An 18,973-nucleotide genomic window follows, 5' to 3' on the forward strand; every position below is an offset into this window, starting at 1 on the left:
ACTTGCAGTAGAGAAGTCATGTAGGCCATCCCTCTGCCATCATATGAATATGAGATTCTTACCCATGCCATTTTATGTATAAGGAAAATTGGTCTAGATAACCTCTAAATCCCTTCCCAATACTAAAGTTCAAGGATTCTTGGGAATAGTAGTCAATGAAGAAGGATACCTTGGATTTGTATAGGACCTTTCTTACGAGGATCTCAAAATGTTTTCATTTCTGTCTCTATTATCTATTTAATTTTATAGATAGGGAAAATTTGACCCAGAATGTTTGTCTGAGTATAGTGCAGTGGGAGAAAGAAGTTGGGACTAGGAAATAGTTCGAAGAGGAATTCTCAATGAAATATCTGCAGCTTTTTTCAGAAATTACTATACCCAATTATTCTTTTAACTGTACCTGTAATTTCATCTATATTGGGAACTTCCAGTGAGGAAACTCCTTCTCCTGATGCAGGTATAGATTTGGAAAGGTGATTAGCCCAACAGTGCCACGTACCTATTGTAGCTGAGAAGAGGGCCATATTGAGGGGCCCTACGTGCTACTCAAGAATCTTATTTACGAAATGGGTAGATTACCACGTGTTTCAGTGGGAACCCAGGGTATATAAACCACCACCACCCATACTCCTAAAAAGAGAAAAGTTCCTTTCTGTCTGGTTCCTGAGTCGTAGCCATCAGATTCCATTTTCAGCCAAACGTGGGATGTCATTCTATTCTTTAAATCCACACCTTTGCATGGGCTACTCTATCCCCCTGCAATTTGCTCCTTCCTTAGTTTTCCCTCTTAGAAATTTTGGTATCCTTTAGATGCTAAGGGGATCTAGTTGCTTGTACTCTCTCCCTGCTAAAGCTATCTTGCACTGAATTACCTTTGTTAATGTTGCATCTTTGTATCTCTAGCACAGTGCCCTACATAAGGCATCTGCAATAAATTCTTTCGACCTGAGTTGAGATAAGAGGTAGGAACTAGGAGTAGAGACACAAAGAACAAGGTATGTAATAAATAAATTGGTAAATATTTGCCGACTGATCGAGTGGTACCGCACTGGAGGTCGCTCGGTCCAAGAATGCTAGTCTTGGATCCCCAAAACCAGATTTGCCACTTTCATCTTCACCCTGTACAGCATATGCCGGGTGAGTCATACCGTACCAGCATTTCCACTCCAACTCTAGTGAGAACAGCCCAGGACTCTGAACCTAAGAGCCCTGGAAAGGGTTACATTAAATAACGACATTAAAGAAGACACATTAACATCTGCTTTGCTGTGGCACCCTAAGGAGCGTGGAACTTTTCTGACTTACGGTTGAAACCTTCTATATGTGTTGTCTCCCCAATTAGGACATTAGCTCCTTGACAGTAAAATCTGTCTGATCCTTTTTCTTTTTTTTTGGGGGGGGGAAGGGGGTGAAATGACTTGCCCAGGGACACACAGCTGGGAAGTGTCTGGGACTGGATTTGAACTCAGGTCCTCCTGACTCCAGGGCCAATGCTCTATCCACTGAGTCACTTAGCTTCACTGTCTTATCTTTATATTCATATCCCTTGTGCTTAGCACAATACTTTTCAAAAAGCAAGTGCTTAATAAATGTTTTATTCATTCATTCACCTTAGGGCCTTCCTCATCACCCTGTACCAGCTCAGATTCCAACCACCAGCTTCCAGGTTAGTCCAAGTGCCTTCTCCAGCGCTCTAGAGGTCATCTCCTCCTAGACTTCTTCAAGGAATAAGGGACATATTTGTTTTGCTTGGTTATGCATAGTTGTTACAACCAAACCAGGGCTTGGTTTTTCACTATTTCTTTTTTTTCCCAATGTGGGAAAAGGTAGGAAAGAGATGGGAGCTAATGATAAGGCTGCAATTAAAAAAAAAAAGACAGATCATTAAAGCATTTTTTGATGAACAAAAAAGAATGGAAGGTAAAAACAAAATACAAACAAGCAGAAGAGCTTTGAAAGTTACTTATTGAATTTTTTATATATTTATAAGGAAAAAGCAAACCATATATAATAAAATTCTTAATTTTGTCTCCAGTCCTCTTTTTCTGTTTCATTTTATATACTCATTTGTTTGTTTGTTTGTTTTTTGTTAAATTAGAATAGCAAAAAGTAAATAAAATAAGAATATTTATACCTGTTATTGCTCCTAGTTCTTCAGTCTGGGGTTGGGGGGGGAACACAACAGAAAAAAAACCCACTTCTTTTTCTATATGTCTATAGCAGCTATTATAACCTGAGGCTCAGAAGCATAGTTTCGCATTTACACATCAGACCAATTTGGGTGTCTCTGTCAGTAGTGCTCTGCTGCCAGGCCCTAGCTGATCTCTTGGTTGTTCTTTGACAAATATATTTTGGACCTGTTTCTCCCGAGAGGCTTCCTTGTGGGGAATTGGAGTCCATGTACTTCTGACTGGCTTCCTGGTTCTGCTTTCCCTTTTAAAAGTCAAAGCCAATGGTATAGCCCAGGTATATGAATTGGCCATGAATCAGTCATCTTCAAAGTGGTAATATATGGATGAGGAGGTGACAGGAGTTCATATCTTGTCAAATACCTAGCTGATCAATGAATTAGCACGTTAAGGAAATTCAAGAACACTTACTAGCTGTGTGACCCTGGGCAAGTCACTTAACCCCAACTGCTTCACCAAAAAAGAAAAAAAAAGTAGGTATTATAATGTCCATTTGTTTGAGCCTACAGACTTATTTATTTGAAACAGTAAAAACAGCATTCTCTCTAATAATTCACCTTACATATCTTGGGCTACAATATTCTTGTTATATTTTTTTGTACCTTTTCCAGTTAGAAAATCATTCTTCTTGGACAGAAAAACCACACAATAGGAATTGAGTAATTTTATATCCACTTTGTCACCTGTTATCATAATACCATGTTCTCTGTGTTCTTTTTCTTGCTTTGACTATAGTTTGAAAAGTTCCTTTTTTCTGTCTTTAGAATGTTTTGTGACCCCCCATCTCACACTAGAGCTTCCATCATTATCCTTGCATGTTTGAACTATTCTGTACTCACCTTGGGCACTTGCCTTTCCTTAAATCTTTTCTACACATCCTTTTAAGTCTGAGCTCATGAAAGTTCCATATGTGCAGCCACATTAGTGTCTTTAGATTTCTCCTTCTTTTCTTTGTCCTAGGAATTAATTGTATAACTTGAATTTAATTTTTCAAAAATTTCCCCTCTCATATAAGCTGCATTCCCTTTTAGATTCTCCAAATATGTTTTTCTACAATTTATGGAACATTTTAAACTATTTCCAACATTTATTTCTTTGACTATTGCAAACTCCAAGTGATAGAGGCACTTTCTCTCAAGGTTCCCCCATTCCACATCATCAACTAATCTTCCTTGTTGATCAACATAGCATTTTTCCTTTGTTGCTCTCTCTATGCTGTGGGAGAGGCATTTTTACTTAAGCAAATTACAAGTCTTTCAGATGGGCTGCTTTCATAAGAATGAGACTTTGACTTCCAATGGATTCCTGCAAAGATGAAGCTTACCATTATTGCTATATCTTTGTCTGTGCCAAGTTTATAATATGGATTTAGAAAATATCTTCTATATCCTCCATTTGACTCCCCGATAGATAAATGACCAAAAGATATGAATAAGCTGTTCTCAAGAAATGCTAGCTCTCAACAACCATATGAAAAATGCCCCAAATGATTACTAAAAAGAAAAATATAAATGAAAATACATTCTACCTCTTATCCATCAAATTAGCAAAGATAAAAATAAAGGAAAAGGAAGGTCATTATAAGAGCTGTGAAAGGGCCATCATGCAAATGCACTGTTGGTGATGGAAATTAGTCCAACTATTCTGGAAACCAAAAAGTCAATAAAAGGTATGTATATACCCTTTGCCCTAGTGGGTATCACTTCTAGTCATATAATCCAAATAAATCATAGGAAGAGAAGGCTCCATATGTAAAAAGACATTTATAGTAGTACTTTTCATTGCAGCAAGAGAAAAAAAGGAAACAAAGTAGACACCCATCAATTCGGGAATGGAACAACAAATCAATCAATCAACAAATATTTATTACATACCTATTATGTGGCTGGCACTGTGATAAGCTCCACGGATACAAAAAGAGGCAAAAGACAATCTTTGCCCTCAAGGAACTCACAATCTAATAGGAGAGATAACAAGAAACAAATATATACAAAAATGTTATAATCAGGATAAATAGGAAATAATTACCAAAGGAAAAGCACTAGAATTAAGATGGAGAGAGAAAGCCTTCCTGTAGAAGACTGGGTTTTAGCCGAGACTTAAAGTAAGCCAGGAAGCCGGTAGGTAGAGATGAGGAGGGCAATCATTCCAGGCGTGGAGGACAACCAGAGAAAATGCCTGGAGCTGAGTGATGGAGTGTCTTGTTTGTGGAACTGCCAGGAAGTCACTGTCATTGGATCAAAGAGTACCGTTAAGGAGTAAGGTGTAAGAAAACTGGCAAGGTAGGAGGAGACTAGGTTATTAACACCAAGCGGAGGATTTTGTATTTTATCTTGCAGGCAATAGGGAGTCACTTATTAGAGCAACGTGACAAAGGTGAAATCTATAGGCATTGATAAAAGATTGGATATGGGAGTAAGGGGTAGGGGTAAGATATATTGAGGAATGACAACTACATTACAAGCCTGAGGGACTAGGAGGAGGATGATGATGCCCTCTACAATAATAGGAAAGGTAGGAGGGGAAGAGGGTTTAGGGGGAAAGTTAATAAGTACAGTATATGAGAAAATGACCAAAAAAATTCAAATGTGGGAAGGCTTATACGAATTAATGTACAGTGAAGTGGGCAGAAGCAAGAGAACAAGTTATACAGTGAGGAAAACAACAGTTCAATGATCAACAACGTCTTCAGAAGACTGATGACGGGGGCAGCCTGGGAGTCAGGAGGACCTGAGTTCAAATCCGGCCTCAGACACATAACACTCACCAGCTATGTGACTCTGGTCACTTAACTCCAATTGCCTCAAAAAAAAAAAAAGACCAATGATGCGGCTGAATTTTTGAAAGAGAGGTGATGTTTTAGAATTACAGACTGAGACATAGATTTTCAGACACAGCCACTGTGTGGATTTGAACATACTTCAAAGGCCTAGAAACTTGTCTGATGTAAACCCTGTTGAAAACCTATAGACTACAATTTGGTGAAAATAGACTATTAAACTAAATGATTAAATATAGCTTTACTAAAGCTATATTTAGCATCTTGTGATTAAAGTGTGGTTTGATAATGAGAAATATAAGAATATGTATTGAAGTCTTGTAAATTCAATGTAAAATCATATAAAATAAGTGAATGGAGGAAAATATAGCATATGAAAAGTATTTTTAAAATGTTAAAAGTTGTATGGTTTATTATATGTAAATGTATTTAATTTGTCCCAGGTAATTTACATACCACTGTATAAGAGAAAGTTTTTATTTTCTCTTAGAAAGGTGGAATTATGGGAAGGGGGGTGATAATGATGCCCCCAAAAAGAACAAAAGAAAGAAAAGAGTAACAACGAAAAATTTTTTTTTCCGAATACAGAGATGAAAGCAGGAGCTGAGAAGTGGGCACAGATAAATAGGATAGCATTGGGACTACCACATTAAATTAAATATATCCTCTTGTAATTTGCTTGGATTGAACTACAGGAGCCATCCCAGAAGGGATGGGGGACTAAACTTGGTCCAAACTGTATTCCTTGACATAGCACTAGCAGTGCATACCCCCAATCCTCTGTGGTGACCCAGAAACTATACTTTAATGTTAGACTTTAATTGTCTTTTTTTTTTTTTGGTGAGGCAATTGGGATTAAGTGACTTGCCCAGGGTCACACAGTTTCTGAGGTTGGATTGGAACTCGAGTCTTCCTGACTCCAAGGCCAGAGCTCTATGTACTGTGCCATCCAGCTGCCCCCAATGTTAAACTTCAGAAAAAGACCAGTTGTACATGATAAAGATTCACAGTTACATATGCAATTTTCCTTTTCAGTTCTTTGTATATAGAAATGTTCATGTTTATTAACGTTGGTCATAATTCACAATTAATATTTTAAGCTGTTTGCTTTGTTTCCCTTACCCTATTCACTGATTTATAGCATATGGAGTCATAGCATATGGAGCCATAAGCACTATTTCCAATCAGTTTCCTTGTTATTTTTATCTGAAAATTACTAAGCACTACTTCCATTATTTTCTTTCTATGGTGCACATGTTATCCTTCATCTTAAAGTGTGTGTGTATGTGTGTGTGTGTGTGTGTGTATGTGTGTGTGTGTAACACACACATTTGTATCTGATTTTTTCTCCACCTTCCACTGCAAAATTCAGTTCTATCAGATTAGCTGAACTACTGCCAAATACATTCTTTCCAGCTTTTGTGAGGTGCAATCTTTCACTTGCCAGGAGCCCAGAAATGTAGGTTGTGTTCAAGGGAACCAGATCTTTCTTTTCAACACCATCCATGTTGCCAGCTGTTCACTTCCCCTAGCATTCCTCCCCTTTCTATTCCAAGGTCAAAGCCTATGTAAAGAAGAGAGGAGAACACCACCTGCACTCCAAGCTCCTTTAGTTTCCTAACCAGAGTTTCAAGTGCTCTAGCATATGCAATCCAAATTTCTCCAATTTGTACATTTGCTCCCATGTGAATCAGTAGAAGTGGGTAGAAGCTGGTGGCTTTGATGAGCCTTGGCAGACTCTGTATCACATCTTGGATACACCCAGGGAAGACAACGTACTTCCCAATATGCTATGTCAAGTCTACAAAGCCTCCTCCATACCTCTCAGTAGGGAGTCACTGGTCTCCTAGTAATATAAAAGGAGTCCTCCCACTTGCTAACACCTCCAAATTTCCCTTAGTGCTTTCTGGAGCTGAAGATGTTGATTCTTTTTCAAAATGTCACCCATCATGAAAAGAGGTTCATAACCACTGTATGTTCTCAAGCAATTAGTGATAAATTACTTGTAATCATAAGAGGAAGAAACATAGTGTGGTATTGTAATTAGAATTTTGTTGTTTAGGCTTTTCCCATCCCATGCAAGATTCATTCCCTTTCAAAATGTCTAGAGACAGGATCATGCTTCCCTTTACATTTTTAATCTATTTTTCTACAATAGATTTAGAAACAAAACTGAATGCTATGTAATTATGATAATGACCAATTTTGACCCTGAAAAAAAGAGTTCAGAAAATATACCTTCAAGTCTCAACTTCCTCCCTGAGGAAATACAAGGTATTAATTACTAATAATTAGATTTTGTTACTGTTGATTTTTAAGTTTTTTTAATATTTATTTTTTTGTTTTCAACCTTCACTTTTATAAGATTTTGAGTTTTCCCCTCTTCCCTCCCCAAGATTACATGCAATCTGACATAGGCCATACATGTACAATCATATTAAACATATTTCCCCATTAGTCATATCGTAAAAAAGAATTAGAACCAAAGGGAAAAACCATGAGAAAGAAAAAAAAAAGAAAAATAGTATGTTTCAATCTGCATTCAGACTCCACAATTCTTTCTCTGCATGGGGATAGCATTTTTCATCATGAGTCTTTTGGAAATGTCTTAGATCATTGCATTGCTAAGAAAAGCTAAGTCTATCAAAGCTGATCATCACATAATGTTGCTGTTACTTTGTACAATGTTTTCCTGGTTCTGCTCACTTCACTCAGCATCAGTTCATGTAAATCTTTCTGGTCTGTCTGAAATTACGGAATTATGGAATTATTACTGGGATAATGGAATACTATTTCATTCATATACCACAACTTTAAGTTGTGTTTTACCAAATCATACTTGTTTTGTGTTTAGCATTTTTTTAAACCTTGTTTTATTTTTAGGCAATTGGGGTTAAGTGACTTGCCCAGGGTCACACAGCTAGCAAGAGTCAAGTGTTTGATCTGAGGCAGCATTTCTTTTATGTATAAGAAATAAATAACTGTCCTATACCTGATTTGCACCGTTTAATGAGTGCCTTATCTTTTTACTCTCTACTTTAGAGAGATGAAAGACACAAGGCCAAACCCCAGATTTAGGTAATTCTTCTACAAGAGGCTTTCGAGTGGAAGTATAAAGAAACAAAAGAAAACAAGACAAAGAGCCTGGCCCCTTCTCTTAGGTGTTCAGAGTCCCCTAGGACTGAATCTGGTCTACGTATACATAGGTCCAGAAGTTATAATGCAAAGTCCAACCCCTATGGCCACATAGCATTTTTTTACCGCTAGACCTGGATGGAAACAATCCTTATCAAATGGATCTGTCATAATTTCTGTGCTCTAAATCCAGAATATTTTTGCTCCAGAGTCCCTATGACAAGCTATGTCTAGCAGTAGAATATCTGGATCCAAGAGTATAGACCGGGGTGGGGAACCTGTGGCCTCAAGGACACATATGGCCTTCTATGTTCTTGTGTGCAGCCTTTTGTTTGAGTCCAAGTTTTATGGAACAAATCCTTTTTATAAAAAGGATTTGTTCTGTGAAGTTTGGATTCAGCCAAAGGACCATACTTGGGACTTAGAAGGCCACAGGTAGCCTCAAGGCCACGGGTTCCCCACCCCTGGCAGAAGACATTCTGCCACCTTGTTAACAAAATTTCAAACTTCTATCCACTTCACAAGTCCCCCAACGGCAAACTATTGTGTCTGTCTTTTCACAGTCCCTTCAACATTGACTTAATTCCATGTTTTGTTATCTTTGCCAATTTGCTAGATGTCAAAATCTCAGGGGAAATTGAATTTCTCTTATTATTAGTGATTTGAAGCATTCTTTTATATGGTTGTTAATAGTCTGTAATAATTTTTTGAGAATTCCTCTCTTCCATTGATGACTATTAGGGAATGGAACTTGATCTTATATATTTATGTTATCAATATCTCTTGGATGCCAAACCCTTGTCAAAGATATTCCATAAAGTGAGCAGAACCAGGAGATCATTGTAGAAAGTAATAGCAATATTGTAATGATGATCAACTGTGAAAGACTTAGCTACTGTGATCAATACAATGATCCAAGACAATTCCAAAGGACTCATGATGAAAATATGTTATCCACCTCCAGAGAGAGAACTGATGAACTCTTAGTACAAATTGAAATATAATTTTCTCACTTTATTTTTCTTGCTCTTTTTTGCCATATAGCTAATAAGGAAATATGTTTTGCATGATTTCACATGTATAATTGGTATCATATTGTCTTCTCAGTGAGTGGGAGAAAGGTGGGGGGGAGGGAGAGAATTTGGAACTCAAAACTTTTTTAAATGCTAAAATTAAATAAATACATTAAAAAAAAGAAATCTGCAAATGCTACATATAAAAAAAAGATATTTCATACAAAATTTTTTTCCAATTAATTACTTCTCTTCCTTTTTAAAAATAAAATTTATTATATACCTTTTTTTATATCATTAAAATTTCTCCCACTATACCTTACTTTTCCTTTTCCAAAGAGCCATTTTTGTTCCTCTTCTGATTATTCCTTTCATGTCCAGAATTTCATTCTTAAAGCCTTTCCCATCCCTTCTAGACTGACTTCCCTTGAAACATTTTACTCCATAGGATCTTGTATATCTTTGTTCTGAAGTCTTTGAAATCAATTTTTCCAAAATCAAGATTGTAAGCCAGACTATGCCAGATTTCTTCTCCTTTATCCCAAATTCTGGGACGGAGTGGTGTCTTCCCCCTAAAGTTACCATCATTTCCACCCCAGAAACCAGTTTCTTTTTTTTAGTGAGAATAAAATCCACAATACAACTTCTCCACTTTTTGAAAGATAAACTTATCACTAAGACAACTGAAAAAGTTAATAGCTGTACTGATTATGGCAGAGGAACAGCTCCAGCAAATAAATGACTAATTGAAGTTCCCCATTAATACTATATCATCCTTCTATGATGAACTTGGGATCTGTTTCCTTAACTCATCATATATTTCTTCTTTTATCTAGGTGGTCTGTAGTATATTTCAATGACAAAAATCATTTCTAGTTCTCCCTCCTTTGACCTTTATCCAAAATTCTGTCATTGTCCCAACCCCTAGTTCCTGGATTTCTTCACATTTGTATACCTTCTTTTTTTTTTTATTTTTAGGCAATTGGGGTTAAGTGACTTGCCCAGTCACACAGCTAGTAAGTGTCAAGTGTTTGATCGGAGGTTGGATTCAAACTCAGGTCCTCCTGACTTCAGGGCCGGTGCTCTATCCACTGTGCCACCTACCTGCCTCTATATACCTCCTTAATATATAACCTTACACCACCTTTTTACCTATTTTTATTTTGAATGAAGTATACTCACCCAGAGCTATATTCCATTCACGGATTTCATCCCATTGTCTCAGTGATATTTATAAGGTCAAATTTGCCCCATGTTTCAATGACCTTCAGTTACTTTTCATTGCCTAAACTTGCCTTTCTTGGATTTTTCACTCCTGTGCATTTATGGGGATCTCAGCTGTTATTCTTCCTTCTTTAAGGCTACTGGATAGCATCTAATATGGGAGATATACACAGGCATTATTCTCTCTGTCCCATCCTTTTTTAGATTAAAGCATGTTTGATTAGTTTTGTGAGACCTGGCAAATGCTTTCTTATTTGCCTTTCTGAGGTATATTTGATCTCTGATTAGGAATCAGTCAACCTCGCTGTAATGACTCTAGTAGCCTTCCCAATCTGCTAAATAAAGAAGCCCCAGAAATTTCAAAACCCTGAGTCACTCTGTCAGAATAAAACCAGCAGTGACAACCCATACTCTGCTAGAGGGAAGTACAAATTTCATCAGATTCTTAAGGAACTGCATAGAATGGACCTTCCAGGGAATGGGGTACCTAAACCAATAAAGTCCAGTACATTTTTTTTTTGAGTCCTTATCTGGATTAAGCAGGATTAGGCATTGGGTAAGAGAGTGGGAAATCTGAACCTGGAAACTGGTGCTGATTCATGCTAATGGGAGAGGGAAGATTCCTGGGGTACTGGAAGCTAGCTGAAATTTATACTTCCCTCTAGCAGAGTATGGGTTGTTACTGCTGGTTTTACTCAGACAGAGTGACTCAGCTTACTGTACTTACCTTGTCTTGCCTTGCCTTGCCTTGCCTTGCCTTATCTTACCAATTACTTTCTCTTTATTCTTTCTGAGTTAACCCGGTTATAGTTGATATGCTAATTATAGCACATCTTAGCACAATGAAGAGCTTCCCAAATAAGAGATAAGATCATTCAAGTTATTCAGCCTTTTTATGTACATGCATGTACATGCTCACACACACATACAACCACACGGGACATGAATTTTTCTCAGCCTCAATTTCTACATCTATAAAATGAGAATAATAATATTTGAGAGTCAGAGTGGCACAGTAGATAGCAGGATAGTCTAGGAGCAGGAAGACAGAAAGACAAATTCTTCCTCTGATATATAGTATCTGTGTGACCATAGTCAAGTCATCTAACCTCTTAGTGCTCCAGGGCACTTTTCTAAGGCTGTAAGTTTCAGAAGAGTTACCAATTTGCCTGGATGGAGAGAGTTTCTGTACTAGGAGATCCACATGCACAGACAATCATAGGCCCAGACCAAATTTATTTATATCAATATTGTTACATAATGAAAGCAAAAAGTCAAAAGGTTAAGGCTATACGAGGAATCAAAGCAGCAAAAAAAAAAAAAAGAATTCGACATTAGTTTAAAAAAAAAACATTACTGAGGCTTGAGAAGCAAAGAAATCAAAAAAAGAGAGGGAATACTACCCCCCCCCAAAAAAAGGAAAATGTGGAAAATTTGTCAATGAGAAACACAACAAAGGAAAGAACAAAACAATGAAAGGGCAAGTTGGATCAAACAAGAAACAAATCTGCTCACAGTTAATATCACTGTAATAACTTGGTGTTGTCTGGTAGGGTTTGAAGATTTAAGGTGAAAGATAAAATGAAAATTCTCTTCACTGTTCCTCATCTTTGGAAGATGAATATGTCTGCTCTTTCTAAACCACAAATGTCTCATATCACTCACAGTACCTATTTTCTGCTACCCTCACTCTACTGAATATGACCCTAGATGTTATAGGCAGAATTGAAAGAACGTCCAGGAGAAGGGACAGTATGTGGGAAGGAGGTAGAGAAGATATCTCAAGAATGAGCTAAGATGGGAGTAAAGTGATCATGGTTGGAGCCTGTCCTGAAATGGTGATCCATTTTATGGAAAGAGTCACCTATCAGGGTCTCAGGACAGAAATTTCTCCAGGACGGGAAGGCTTGTAATAGTTATTAATAAAATCAAACCCATAAAATCCTCACTTAATTTTAGCTCAGGAGTACACACTCGATTGAGATTGGAGTGGGGGAGGGGGGGAAAGAATTCCTTCTACCTCCACATCAGAGAAACCAGTCTTTGTGTGCCATAAGTCATGTACTGGCTCCTTATCTAATTCAAATTAGATAACAAATTACCAAAAAAAAAAAAAAGCAAGTCACAAAGATGTTGTGATTGATCCCGATTTTATATCAATGCTTGCCATCTCTAGACAGAAGGGAAGGAAGGGGAGTTAAATACTTCACCACCTTTTTAAAAATCTCAGCTTCAATCTATTCCAGCCATATTTCTCAGGGACTAGAATATGTCTAAATGATGAGCTTAGAGAGAGAGCTCAAATCTCTCAACATCCTCAGCCTTAGTTTCTATTCCAAATACTTGTTAAAGGATATGTCTCTCTCTCTCCCCTCCCTTCCCTCCCTTCTCTCTCCCTCCCTCCCTCCCTCCCCCTTCTTCCTGCTCCAACCTCTCAGAGACCTACTTCCCCCCTACACCTCTTTAGTGTGGGGGAGTAAGCTCAAAACTTAGCTCAGTTCCTAAATAACATTAATCTCATAAAATTCAAGACCAGAAAACGCATGCTAGAGATGATGAACCCACATCTTAAGTACCACTGGGCTGGGGTCCCAAAGATAACACCCAAAGATTGCTGCCTTACTCCCCAGGGCATCAGTGCTACACTGGCCCTGAAACCCAGACTCTGGAATGCTGGGATGACAAGGGAGGCTCTAGTCCCTTCATGCCTCTGGGCATCAGTACTGTGTTGTCTCCCATCCAAGTATCCCCCTGGACCTTGAAAGCTCACAAAATTGTAGGCTCCACTTCCTTTAACAGTCAGCAAGCTCCCCTAAGAGCGCTGAGGCAAAGACAGAGGTTGAAGCCAATAGGTCTTTTTTTGAATGACCCCATAGCTAATCTTTTTGCCTCCTCTTCACTATGTGGTTAGCTGACCAGAATCAGTTATAGAATGTCTATTCCTGCTCCAGTCTCTTCAAGATACTTTCATTCTACATCATCATGATTCTTGAAATCAGGAAGCAGGTTCCCTCAGTATCTCCACAAGGGGAGACACGTTCTAGTTCCCCATTACAGATACTTTATCTAGCTACCTTGCTGTCTAAATCTCTAGCTAACCATTCAGAAGTGTTCTCCCTGACTGCATGTCTCTCTCAAAGCTTAGTTACATAACGAATGACAGAAGAGTTACATCAAAGGAGTGACTGAAACTTTAGCATCTCTGCAAAACTGAAAAGCTGCAGGGCAGGATAAGATCCATAATTAGTGGCTGAAATGCTTCATGGTGGTGCATGAATTACTAGCAAAGAACTTTCTCAGCTTCCTCTCAAAAAAGAAGTTTGATCTCATCTGTCTTAATGGAAAGTCTGAGATACTACCAAAAGAGAAAAACACCAGTAATCCCTACAAATATCAATCAACTATATATTAATATACTTTATATGAACAAATCAAAGCTTATATTTAAAAGAAAAACTGTAAACATTAAGAAAACAAGTTGACTAGAAGAAAAAGAGACACACCAAAAAAATCTACTGATTTAGTAATTATTGAATAAGCCATTTCAAAATACCATAACATCTATACTGCTTTTATTTATTGTTACAAAGTCTTCAGTCTCATGCTAAAGGCTTATTCATGTACATATGTATGTGTATATACATATATATTAAACCCAGATATAGCCATAACACTGGATTGCTAATATTTGCATGAAAAACTATTCTCTTTTTAAAACACTACACCAATGTGATGTTAAGAAGAGTTGATATCAATCAGCAAACATTTATTAAGTACCTCATATGTGCCAGACACTATGCTAAGAACCAGGAATTCAAAAGGAGGCAAAAGACAATCCCATCTCTCAAGGAGCTCACAGTCTAATGGCGAAGATGACATACAACTGATTATATACCAAACAACCTTTATACAGTATAAATGGGAAATGATTACCAGAGGGAAGACACTAGAATTAAAAGGGGTTGGGGAAGATTTGTTTTAGATGGGAATTTTAGTGGAGACTTAAAGGAAGCAGGGAGGTCAGTAGTCAGAACAGAGGAGCAAGAGCATTGCAGGCATGGGGATAGTCAGAGAGAGTGCCCAGAGCCGGGAGGCAGAAAGTCTAATCCATGGCCCATGACACTAGATCAAAGAGTAGGTGTTGGGAAGTAAGGTATAAGGAAAATGGAAAGATAAGAGGAAGCTAAGTTATAAAGGGCTTGGAATGCCAAAAAGAGCATTTTGTATTTGCTCCTGGAGGCAAGAAAGTCATTGGACTTTATTGAGGGGTGAAGGGGCATGGAAGGGGGTCCACATGACTGGACTTGCATTTTAGGAAAATCACTTTAGTGGCTGAATGGAGGGTGGATTGGAGTGGCGAGAGACTTGAGGCCAAACCCAAAGTTTAATAAGCCTTGGGGCTTCCTTTTTTAGACTGTGCAAAAATGAGCATCAGTAGCTTATTCCAGACTGGGCCCAGAAAACCTTGCACTTTATATTCACTGTATTCACTACAACTTGACTAAGTAGTTTGGACCCTGAATTTTCTTAGGGTTGATTTCCCACCCCCTTGTCCCTCATATGGACCACCATCTAATGTAGGACCACTGTAGCCACATCTGGCCCAGTCAAGATTATGTCATCAATAATTCTTAATGCTGCCTATCAGAATGTAGCATTATGAAGGAAAGTTCATCTTCTCAAAATATTTGTTGCAAAGTATTTATCTGCTAAGACTAATCTTTTCTTCAAATGTTTGTTCATTTCTGATTCTCAGACTACTTTTGTCTCTCTTATTCAATTACTCTGTTAGTTTTTCTACGTTGTACTTGCTGAAAATGTGCATACCATCATGCTTTTCCCTTCTGAAGTCCCAGTGCTGTGCCCCTCCTCCAGGCCTTACTATTTGCTCTCTGTTTTTTCAGGTTCCCATAGTTGAATGAAGCCTATTTTCCTCGGAGGATAAAGATGGAGATTTAAAATACTGCTGCAGAAAGACTACAAATACCCACTGTAATTGGGCATATTCTCTCCTTTGACTAGTATTATTCTGCGTTCCACTGTATTCTTTGCAACTGATTTTCTTTATTCTAGCCCTTGGATTATGAAGGGAGATAGAGTCTCTTTTTTACCCTTCTCTCAACCCAACTGATTGCTCACTTCCTCCTGTGCTATATTAATCAATTTTAATCATCACACTGCCTTCCTGCTCTCAGCCTTTCTCTTCCTTTTCATCTCCAGGTTTTAGAGTATGGATGTGACCACCCCATTTTTGTCTTCTTGGGTCTAGAACTTGTCTATTTCACAGGCTTCAATTTGTCCCAGTAGTGATGAACCCTACGGACACTGCCATGAAGCTAACTACAAAATCTGGGTGCCCAAAATAAAATAAGCCATGAGAACCATGGAGACCAGGCCAGTGGAGCAGAAGAAGTTGTGGCCAAAAAGGCAGGAAGGCACTCTTACCTGGGCAAATACAAAAAGGTTAATTCTACAGTGCAAGTGCCTAAAATTATAGCAACCACAAAGGTCTCAGGACCACATTGAGAATAGTGAAAAGCAGGTGTTACGACTCACATAGCTTTCAGACAGATTATAATCATGAATTTAGCTATTGATACTCTAAATGTAAAATCTTTTCCAGTAGAAAACAAATGGATATGCTGCTGAAGAAACTGAATCATCTCAATCTTGACATTATCCCTCTACATGAAATCAGAACAGAGAAAAAGTAGCTGTTAAATGGAAAGATGGTTCACATGTTCTTCTTGGAGAGGCAAATAAAGCAATTGGTAGAGTTGCCATTCAAAAACAACAATAAGCTTAATTTTATGGGACATTTGGTCAACTCATTTTGTAGTGGTAAGAATTTATAAAAAGATGACCATTAAAATAATTGTAGTTTATATGCCAAAATCTGTTGCAGAGATAAGGAATGGACCAGTTAAACTATTATTTTGCTTGTTTTCTGTTTCAAAGAGGATGATCTTGCACTGGAAAGAACAGAACAAAAATGGTTAGCAGGGAGTAGAAACCCAAAGTAAGTGAGAAGATAATCAGATAGTATATAACTACCTTCAGTGAACTCAAGTCACCAGGCTTGGACAAACACTATAGCTTAGAGTCCTGAAAGAGCTACTAGACAAAATTGCTGACTTCCTATTGATGATCTTTGGACAGGAAGTAGAGCCAAGATATTAGAGTAAAAGCAGTGACTTGCTTCACCTCTCCCCTAAACCCCTCCAAATACCAGTAAAAAATGGCTCTAAACAAATTCTAGAGCAGAACCCCCCAAAAGACAAATTTCCAGCCCAAGACAACCTGGATGGTTGATGGGAAAGGTTTGTTGCACTGGGCTGGGAGAGGAGCACAGTTCAAACTGGGCCACACAGGCAAACACTGGGCCTCCACAAACCTGGAAGAGGCCTTAGGGGACTGAATCAAAGGTTGCTGTGGCAGTTTCCAGGTTTCTCAACCCACAAACACTTAGGTCAGTAGGAAAGATCTGTTGGACTGCAGTGAGAGAGGAGCTCTGTCCCAGCCCCAGTCAGGGATGGTAGCTGCTTCAAGAGTTCTCAGCCAGAGGGGGAGATTGAGTGGCTGATCAGAGGGGGATTGCAGGGATCTCTTTGCTGGTGCTGAGGTAGGATTCTTTTGCTTTGCCCATGCTTGGATCTGAGTTGCAGTTCTGGGTGGTGGTCCTGGGGCGAGGAGGAGAGCTGACATGGTAAAGCTTTTGGTGGCAGTACAGAAGGAAACCTCCTCACAGTTCCAAGGCAGAAAAGAATGCTTATGGTCACTCATAGAGCAAAGCACAGGCCAGGAAAGGAGTAAACACCTTACCTTTGATCATACCACTTTGGAAGAACTAAAAATTTATAGGTCCCTGCAAGTATATCTGAAAACAGCTACACAAAACCCCTGAAGCTTGGGCCAGTACATTCTCCACACTGGAAGCAGACCTTCACCTTAACAAAGAGTTTAATCATCAAGTAATTGGCTGGGATCATGAGGAAACTGGGCAAAAAAAAAAAAACGGACCATAGAATCTTACTATGGTGACAAAGAAGATCAAAACGTACAACCAGAAGAAGACAACAAAGTCAGAACTCCCACATCCAAAGCCTCTAAGAAAAATATGAATTGGTCCCTGGTCATGGAAGAGCTTAAAAAGGATTTTGAGAAGCAAGTAAGAGAAGTAGAGGAAAAACTGGGAAGAGAAATGAGAATGATGCAAGAAAATCATGAAAAACAAGTCAACAGCTTGCTAAAGGAGACCCAAAAAAATACTGAAGAAAATAACACCTTAAAAAATGAACTAACCCAAATGGCAAAAGAGGTCCAAAAAGCCAATAGGGAGAAGAATGCCTTCAAAAGCTGAATTGGCCAAATGGAAAAGGAGGTCCAAAATCTCACTGAAGAAAATAATTCCTCAAAAATTAGAATGGAGAAAATAGGAAGTGAATGACTTTATGAGAAATCAAGAAACTGTAAAATGAAACCAAAAGAATGAAAAAATAGAAGGCAATGTGAAACATCTCATTGGAAAAACAACTGACCTGGAAAATAGATCCAGGAGAGATCATTTAAAAATTATTGCACTGTCTGAAAGCCATGATCAAAAAAAGAGCCTAGACATCATCTTTCAAGAAATTATCAAGGAAAACCGTCCTGATATTCTAGAACCAGAGAGCAAAATAGAAATTGAAAGAATCCACCAATCACCTCCTGAAAAAGGTTCCCAAAGGAAAACTCCTAGGAATATGATAGCCAAATTTCAGAGTTCCCAGGTCAAGGAAAAAATATTGCAAGCAGCCAGAAAGAAACAATTCAAGTATTGTGGAAATACAATCAGGATAATTCAAGATTTAGCAGCTTCCACATTAAGGGACCAGAGGGCTTGGACTATGATATTATGGAGGGCAAAGGAGATAGGATTACAGCCAAGAATCACTTATGCAGCAAAACTGAGTATAATCCTTCTGGGGCAAAAAAATGGATATTCAGTGAAATAGAGGACTTTCAAGCATTCTTGCTGAAAAGACCAGAGTGGAATAGAAAATTTGACTTTCAAATATGAGACTCAAGAGAAACATGAAAAGATAGACAGGAAAGAGAAATCATAAGAGTTGAACTGTTTACATTCCTACATGGAAAGAGGATATTTGTAACTCATGAGACCTTTCTCAGTATTAGGGTAGTTGGAGGGAATATATATAGACAGAGGGCACAGGGTGAGTTGAATATGAAGGGATGATATCTAAAAAATAAAGTTAAAGGATGAGAGGGGATTGTACTGGGAGAAGGAGAAAGGGAGAGGTAGAATGGGATAAATTATCTCACATAAAAGAGGAAAGAAAAAGCTTTTACCATGGAGAGGAAGAGGGGGGCGAGAGGGTATGAATGAATCTTCCTGTCATCAGATTTGGCTTAAAGAGGGTGTGGAAATTGAATATGGAAATCTATCTTACCCTACAGGAAAATATAGAAGAAGGGGATAAGAGAGCAGAGGGATGATAAAGGGGAGGGCAGATTGGGGGAGAGGGTAATCAGAAGCAAACACTTCTGAGGAGGGACAGAGTCAAAAGAGAGAATAGAATAAATGGGGGGCAAGATAGGATGAAGGGAAATATAGTTAGTTTTCTACAACATGA

General features: G+C 38.3%; 1 protein-coding gene across 1 annotated transcript in view; it reads left to right on the forward strand.

Moving 5' to 3' along the window:
* LOC110193917 (myosin-13) overlaps positions 1-18,973 on the forward strand; it is a 138,860-nt gene that overhangs the window by 75,500 nt on the left and 44,387 nt on the right. The gene's annotated exons all lie outside the window — the stretch shown is intronic.

This window comes from Phascolarctos cinereus, unplaced genomic scaffold (assembly GCF_003287225.1).
Source record: "Phascolarctos cinereus isolate Bilbo 61053 unplaced genomic scaffold, phaCin_HiC Scaffold_5;HRSCAF=322, whole genome shotgun sequence".
In the NCBI taxonomy this organism is placed as follows: domain Eukaryota; kingdom Metazoa; phylum Chordata; class Mammalia; order Diprotodontia; family Phascolarctidae; genus Phascolarctos; species Phascolarctos cinereus.